At 48.7% G+C, this 8,374-nt stretch overlaps 1 non-coding gene and 6 pseudogenes across 1 annotated transcript; 1 reads left to right on the top strand and 6 right to left on the bottom strand.

The window, feature by feature from the left end:
* Positions 1-818: 818 nt before the first annotated feature.
* Positions 819-929, bottom strand: LOC114830120 (annotated as a pseudogene).
* A 105-nt stretch (positions 930-1,034) lies between these two features.
* On the bottom strand, positions 1,035-1,155 carry LOC117593764 (annotated as a pseudogene).
* A 94-nt stretch (positions 1,156-1,249) lies between these two features.
* On the bottom strand, positions 1,250-1,360 carry LOC117593761 (annotated as a pseudogene).
* Positions 1,361-1,897: 537 nt separating this feature from the next.
* LOC114839584 lies at positions 1,898-2,018 on the bottom strand (annotated as a pseudogene).
* A 1,185-nt stretch (positions 2,019-3,203) lies between these two features.
* LOC114839583 lies at positions 3,204-3,314 on the bottom strand (annotated as a pseudogene).
* Positions 3,315-5,557: 2,243 nt separating this feature from the next.
* Positions 5,558-5,676, bottom strand: LOC114830098. The gene has a single exon (XR_003777814.1). It is a non-coding gene; the product is annotated as a 5S ribosomal RNA (ribosomal RNA).
* A 468-nt stretch (positions 5,677-6,144) lies between these two features.
* LOC117593754 lies at positions 6,145-8,374 on the top strand (annotated as a pseudogene).

Genomic DNA, 8,374 nt, shown 5'->3' with positions numbered 1-8,374 from the left:
AATTGAGGACCTATTAACAATATGAGACCTAACTGCATGTATGTTGCAGGAGAGCATTCTATCAAACTGGATTCATCATGTGGACCTTTTCTTCACTTCGTGAAGTAATACATCCTAATACATGTTCCCTATTCCAGAGCCATGTAGCGACCAAATCCAGGAAATTGTGAAGTGTACATGTGCATTTGCATGCGTAAGTTAAGTAACTCCCATAGAGCTTGTGTCGTTTTGATGAAATGGTTTGCAGATCAGAACAGATCGGGCGTCTGAGGGAGGGGAGGCGTAATATTGGACGGATGAAATCGGGCCGTTTATAGAGTGTGTGGACATCTCCTGAATGAATGACTCCTTTTATTCGAAATTGATTCATTGAACTGAATTTAAAAGGCTTTCAGCACACCTGAGATTCCCAGGCGGTCTCCCATCCAAGTACTAACCAGGCCCGACCCTGCTTAGCTTCAAAGATCAGTCGTGCTGAGGGAGGTGTGGCCATAAGCCTATTGTACAGTTGAATTCGGGCCGTTTATTGAGTGTGTGGACATCTCCTGAATGAATGAATGACTCCTTTTATTCGAAATTGATTCATTGAACTAAATCAAAAAATCTTACAGCACACCTGGTATTCCCAGGCGGTCTCCCATCCAAGTACAAACCAGGCCAGACCCTACTTAGCATCCGAGATCAGGCGTGCTGAGGAAGGTGTGGCCGTAAGCCTATTGTCCAGTTGAATTCGGGCCTTTTATAGAGTGTGTGACCATCTCCTGAATGAATGATTGACTCCTTTTATTCTGAAGTGATGCAATGAACTGAATCATAATGGCTTACAGCACACCTGGTATTCCCAGGCGGTCTCCCATCCAAGTACTAACCAGGCCCGACCCTGTTTAGCTTCAAAGATCAGGCGTCTTGAGGGAGGTGTGGCCATAAGCCTATTGTCCAGTTGAATTCGGGCCATTTATAGAATGTGTTGACATCTCCTGAATGAATGATTGACTCATTTTATTCTAAATTGATTCAATGAATTGAATCAAAAAGGCTCACAGCACACCTGGTATTCCCAGGCGGTCTCCCATCTAAGTACTAACCAGGCCCGACCCTGCTTAGCTTCCTAGATCAGTCGAGATCAGGCGTGCTGAGGGAGGTGTGGCCATAAGCCTATTGGCAGGTTGCATTGGGGCCTTTTATAGAGTGTGTGGACATCTCCTGAATGAATGATTGACTCCTTTTATTCATTGAACTGAATCAAAACGGCTTACAGCACACCTGGTATTCCCAGGCGGTCTCCCATCCAAGTACTACCCAGGCCAGACCCTGCTAAACTTCCGAGATCGGGCGTGCTGAGGGAGGTGTGGCCGTAAGCCTATTGGCCGGTTGCATTCGGGCCTTTTATAGAGTGTGTGGACATCTCCTGAATTAATGATTGACTCCTTTTATTTGAAATTGATTCATTGAACTGAATCAAAAAGGCTTACAGCACACCTGGTATTCCCAGGCGGTTTCCCATTCAAGTACTAACCAGGCCAGACCCTGCTTAGCTTCCAAGATCAGGCGTGCGGAGAGAGGAGTGGCCGTTAGTCTATGGTCCAGTTGAATTCGGGCCTTTTATAGAGTGTGTGGACATCTCCTGAATGAATGATTGACTCCTTTTTTTCTAAATTGATTAATTGAACTGAATCAAAAAGGCTTTCAGCACACCTGGTATTCCCAGGCGGTCTCCCATCCAAGTACTAACCAGGCCAGACAGTGCTTAACTTCCGAGATCAGGCGTGCTGAGGGAGGTGTGGCCGTAAGCCTATTGTCCAGTTGAATTCGGGCCTTTTATAGAGTGTGTGGACATCTCCTGAATGAATGATTGACTCCTTTTATTCTAAATTGATTCAATGAACTGAATCATAATGGCTTTCAGCACACATGGTATTCACAGGCGGTCTCCCATCCAAGTACTAAGCAGGCCTGACCCTGCTTAGCTTCCGAGATCAGTCGAGATCGGGCGTGCTGAGGGAGGTGTGGCCGTAAGTCTATTGGCCGGTCGCATTCGGGCGTTTTATAGAGTGTGTGGACATCTCCTGAATGAATGATTGACTCCTTTTTTTCTGAATTGATTCAATGAACTGAATTTAAAAGGCTTTCAGCACACCTGAGATTCCCAGGCGGTCTCCCATCCAAGTACTAACCAGGCCCGACCCTGCTTAGCTTCAAAGATCAGTCGTGCTGAGGGAGGTGTGGCCATAAGCCTATTGTACAGTTGAATTCGGGCCGTTTATTGAGTGTGTGGACATCTCCTGAATGAATGAATGACTCCTTTTATCCGAAATTGATTCATTGAACTGAATTTAAAAGGCTTTCAGCACACCTGAGATTCCCAGGCGGTCTCCCATCCAAGTACTAACCAGGCCCGACCCTGCTTAGCTTCAAAGATCAGTCGTGCTGAGGGAGGTGTGGCCATAAGCCTATTGTACCGTTGAATTCGGGCCGTTTATTGAGTGTGTGACCATCTCCTGAATGAATGATTGACTCCTTTTATTCTGAAGTGATGCAATGAACTGAATCATAATGGCTTACAGCACACCTGGTATTCCCAGGCGGTCTCCCATCCAAGTACTAACCAGGCCCGACCCTGTTTAGCTTCAAAGATCAGTCGTGCTGAGGGAGGTGTGGCCATAAGCCTATTGTACAGTTGAATTCGGGCCGTTTATTGAGTGTGTGGACATCTCCTGAATGAATGAATGACTCCTTTTATTCAAAATTGATTAATTGAACTGAATTTAAAAGGCTTTCAGCACACCTGAGATTCCCAGGCGGTCTCCCATCCAAGTACTAACCAGGCCCGACCCTGCTTAGCTTCAAAGATCAGTCGTGCTGAGGGAGGTGTGGCCATAAGCCTATTGTACAGTTGAATTCGGGCCGTTTATTGAGTGTGTGGACATCTCCTGAATGAATGAATGACTCCTTTTATTCGAAATTGATTCATTGAACTAAATCAAAACATCTTACAGCACACCTGGTATTCCCAGGCGGTCTCCCATCCAAGTACAAACCAGGCCAGACCCTACTTAGCATCCGAGATCAGGCGTGCTGAGGGAGGTGTGGCCGTAAGCCTATTGTCCAGTTGAATTCGGGCCTTTTATAGAGTGTGTGACCATCTCCTGAATGAATGATTGACTCCTTTTATTCTGAAGTGATGCAATGAACTGAATCATAATGGCTTACAGCACACCTGGTATTCCCAGGCGGTCTCCCATCCAAGTACTAACCAGGCCCGACCCTGTTTAGCTTCAAAGATCAGGCGTCTTGAGGGAGGTGTGGCCATAAGCCTATTGTCCAGTTGAATTCGGGCCATTTATAGAATGTGTGGACATCTCCTGAATGAATGATTGACTCATTTTATTCTAAATTGATTCAATGAATTGAATCAAAAAGGCTTACAGCACACCTGGTATTCCCAGGCGGTTTCCCATCCAAGTACTAACCAGGCCAGACCCTGCTTAGCATCCGAGATCAGGTGTGCAGAGAGAGGAGTGGCCGTAAGTCTATGGTCCAGTTGAATTCGGGCCTTTTATAGAGTGTGTGGACTAGTGTTGTCAAAAATATCGATATTTTGATAAATATCGATACTGAAATTTCTGAACGGTACCAATACTCATTTCCCGAAGTATCGATACTAGCCGCGCTTTCACTTTCACTTGTCTCCAAAGGCGCGTTGACAACCACCACACGCGCACGCGCACTCGCACTCCCACTCGTCTCATTCGCTCTGGTTAGCAAAGGTGAAGTGAATGGAAAGATGGCGAGTGCAGCGCCCGTGCGACCGGCTTTGGTTGATAAGGAACACAGCAGGAGTGCTATCTGGAAATATTTTGCATATGAGGCAAATGAACATGGAAAGCCGAAGGACACAAGCAAGCCAATATGCAAGAGATGCTACAGAACAGCGCTAACAAAAGGCGCTAACACCACTAATATAGCAAAGCACTTGAGAGACCGACACCCGGATCTGTATAAAGAATTTCTCAAGGTTGGTATTATTATTATACATTACTGACACTCTATCCTCCAATTTGATACTGTTAAGAGCTTTGACACAATCTGTATTGTTAAAAGCACTATATAAATAAAGGTGACTTGACGACTTCATGTCGATCCAGTGAGCACAGTTTTCGCGTGTGATGCACGCACGTTTGCGTTTAAATCTGTTCATCAAATTAATGTATTAACCAGCTTTTATGACCGATGAGCAATGCATTTGTTACAGTATATTTTAATCTTTGATAACAGTAGGTATTAGGTAATAAAAATATAACGGATCATGTTAGCTCTGGTCCAATGAAAAAATATTAACAAATAGAACTTTGGATTTTAATCAGTACATGTATTAGTGAATGTTAGTTTAAATCAACTTTTAACTTTGATTAAAAAATGTTTTGTAAGTATTTTTCATTGCTTATTCATGTTAACAAATATCTATTACCATTAACCTAAGTTTTTAGATTAGTTCATTCAGTTCATTTTAAAAGTGTGGTCTAAAAAAAAAAAAATGTTTATTAAAGTTTGGCATTCTCTTGTAGCACCAGAAAGAAGATGAGACTCGACCTGCAACAAAAACAACACAATCACAACCTACACTACCAGCTGTATTTGAACAGCAAAGTAAGTATGAAGCAAACTCAAATGAAGCCAAGAAGTTGAACAGGGCTGTAGCAGTGTACATCTGCATGGATCAGGTTCCTGTGTATACTGTTGAGAAACCTGGCTTCAAACAACTTCTAGAACATTTGAACAACAGGTATGCCCTTCCTTCACGCAACTTTTTCATGCACACTGAAATCCCAGCCCTATATAACGAAACAAAAGAAATAGTAATGAACCATCTTGGAAGGAAAACCTTTTTTTCATGCACCACTGATCTGTGGACAAGCAGAGCCACTTCCACGTTCATGGCAGTAACTCTGCAATTTGTCCCTGAAACCTGGGACATGCAGAGCTGGTGTTTGGGCTGTGTTGGGCTCAACACTGAGCACACTTCTTGGCATACTTTATTGGTTTTTGAATGTAATGCAATCTGAGAGGCTTTTGAACAAGTGCACTACCTCAGGACATTTTTGTTAATGTAAAATATATGTTCTAGACTTGTTATATTTAGCTTTAAATAAAAAAATAACCCCTTAATATTGTGGCAGTTTTTTTCTCTGTGGTATCGAAAATGGTATCGAATATCGATATTTTTCAAGGTATCGTATCGAAGTTAGAAATTCTAGTATCGTGACAACACTAGTGTGGACATCTCCTGAATGAATGATTGACTCCTTTTTTTCTAAATTGATTAATTGAACTGAATAAAAAAGGCTTTCAGCACACCTGGTATTCCCAGGTGGTCTCCCATCCAAGTACTAACCAGGCCAGACAGTGCTTAACTTCCGAGATCAGGCGTGCTGAGGGAGGTGTGGCCGTAAGCCTATTGTCCAGTTGAATTCGGGCCTTTTATAGAGTGTGTGGACATCTCCTGAATGAATGATTGACTCCTTTTATTCTAAATTGATTCAATGAACTGAATCATAACGGCTTACAGCACCTGGAATTCCCAGGCGGTATCCCATCCAAGTACTAACCAAGCCCGACCCTGCTTAACTACCAAGATCAGATGAGTTTGGGCGTGCTGAGGGAGGTGTGGCCGTAAGCCAATTGGCCGGTTGAATTCGGGCCTTTCATAGAGTGTGTGGACATCTCATACATTAATGATTGACTAAAATCTAAAATTAACCCTCGTGTCCCACCATCGGACTTCCACCGGCCCGGGCCCTTGGGTACGTAGCAACCCACCATAGTCTGCACGCGCTCAACTCGCCCCAGGGTCTCTTCTGACACGACAGAGGTCCCGCAACCCGGTCGCCTTCAGTTCTGTCTGACACGAAAGCGTCCCCGCTGGTGTTCCCCTCTGCCTTAGGGTCTCTCAGACACGAGAGGTTTCCCCTCTGCCTTAGGGTCTCTTCGTGTGTCACAGACAGGAGCAAATTGGCAGCGCGCACGACCCACCCTAGGGCCCCCGCGGAGGGTGTACGGAGTGCGAGAAACAGATACTAACATTGGTCCCCCCGCGACGCGTGTGTGCATCCCGCTCGGACGTTCGGTGTCCGGGACTCGGAAGCAATGGCAGGAGCAGCTAGGCGCGCGGCAAAACAGGTTCTAGAACAGATGTTCGCAAATCTGCAGCCTGTTCCGGAGGAGGAGTACGAGGACGATGAACAGGAGGAGGATGAGGAACTGGAGGAAGTGTCAGAGGAAGAAAACAACCAGGAACACGAGACGGAGGACGAGGCCGTGTCAGAACGTGTCAGAGGAGGGGCTTGGAAGCGATGCCCGGAGCCGCCAGGTGCACCGCGAAAAAGGTTCTACAACAGATGTTCACAAATCTCCCGCCTGTCCCAGAGGAGGACGAGGAGGTGGACGAGGAACAGGAGGAGGGTGAGGAACAGGAGGAAATGTCAGAGGAAGAAGACAACCAGGAACACGAGCCGGAGGACCAGGAACAAGAGCGATATGCTCCCGAGGCAGAGAGAGATACGTTCCGGTCGAAAAATTTAACAATCACGTGGTCCTCGGTCGCGTATCCCAAACAGGGCAGACTGTCACGACCGAACGTGGCGGGCACGATGCCCCTGGGCCCCACGGAGCACGCCGTATCCTACGCGCGGGACATAGCCTCCGCGTTCCAGCTGTTCATCACATCTGCGATAGAGAGCGTGGTCCTGGAGATGACAAACCTGGAGGGCTCTCGGAAATACAGAGAAGGCTGGAAGGCGATGGAAGCGATCGACCTGCGCGCCTACGTGGGGCTGCTGATACTGGCGGGCGTATACAGGTCCCGAGGCGAGGCCGCGGCCAGCCTGTGGGACCGAGAGAGCGGAAGGCCCATTTTCCGCGCAACGATGCCTCTGAAACTGTTTCACACGTACTCGAGGCTGCTGCGATTTGACGACCGTGATTCGCGGCCGAAGAGACGCGCCACGGACAAACTCGGGGCCATACGAGAGGTTTGGGACAAGTGGTCCGGGCGGCTTCCGTTCCTCTCCAACCCGGGCCCTCATGTGACAGTGGACGAGCAACTGGTGGGTAACGCACGGGCACTGGCCCACGCACGCTAGCGGTAGGGGCACATTTGTAGGATAACCTAGGGCCGCCCGACACCCCATGACAATCATCACGATTATGATCATCTCTCCTCATCTCCCCTGTCCCCAGGTCGTTGCCCTTTCCGCCAGTACATGCCCAGCAAGCCCGCGTGATATGGGATCAAGTCGTGGGTGGCGTGCGACGCGAAATCCAGCTACGCGTGGAAGATGCAAGTGTACACTGGGAAGCCGACAGTCAGGGGTCCGGAGAAGAACCAGGGCATGCGGGTGGTGCTCAATGTGACAGAGGGGCTCAGGGAGAACAACGTTACTTGCAACAATTTCTTCACCTCCTACGAACTCGGACAGCGGTTCCTGGCCAGGGGGTCACGATGGTGGGCACGGTTCGCAAGAACAAGCCCGAGCTCCCGGCTGCACTGCTCGCTACCAAGGGCCGAGAGGAGTTCTCGTCCAGGTTCGCGTTCACGCAGTGCGCCCACTCTAGTGTCCTACATGCCCAAGAAAAGCAAGAACGTGGTACTGCTGGGCACGCTGCACACGGAGGCGGACGTGAGCGAGCGCCAGGACAGGAAACCCGCCCTCATCCTGGACTGCAACAAAGGAGGGGTGGACAACCTAGACAAGGTGGTCGGAACCTACAGCTGCAGGAGGATGGCGGCCCGCTGGCCACTGGTGGTGTTCCACAACATAATCGACGTCTCCACGTACAACGCCTTCGTGATATGGAGGGAGCTCAACCCCGGCTGGATGACCCGTAAGCGGAACAAGAGAAGGGTGTTCCTGGAGCTGATGGGAAAAGCTCTCGTGATGCCGCTCATCGAAAGAAGGGCGCGTATCCCGCGCACACCCGTCTGCGGCGCTCGTGAAAGCCCCGCAGGGCGCTAGAGCCGGGGATCGCCCCGAGGGCCTTGAAGCCGCTGGCCAGGCCCCTGGCCCTGCACCTGCCAGTAAGAGGAAGAGGTGTCAGAGCTGCCCGCCCAAGAAACACTGTAAAACCCACACGGTGTGCAGCAGGTGTAAGAAATACGTATGAAGACGCTGCACGCACGCGTACTGTCCCACATGTGCCGATTGGGGATTTACACAAGAAGAGACGGACTGACCCGGGGCACACGGTCTCTGTCACCCAAGGTTAGCATATCGGTCCCTGCACCACCCACTGTCCCAAGGGTCCCTACGACCCCACCGTTATCCCGCACCCTACCCTTTCCCTGGGGTCTTTCCGACCCACGGTTAGCATACCAGTT

The sequence above is a fragment of the Esox lucius genome, chromosome 22, assembly GCF_011004845.1.
Source record: "Esox lucius isolate fEsoLuc1 chromosome 22, fEsoLuc1.pri, whole genome shotgun sequence".
Lineage (NCBI taxonomy): Eukaryota > Metazoa > Chordata > Actinopteri > Esociformes > Esocidae > Esox > Esox lucius.
Note: the sequence above shows the minus strand (reverse complement) of the source record. Positions and strands in the feature narration are given on the sequence as shown.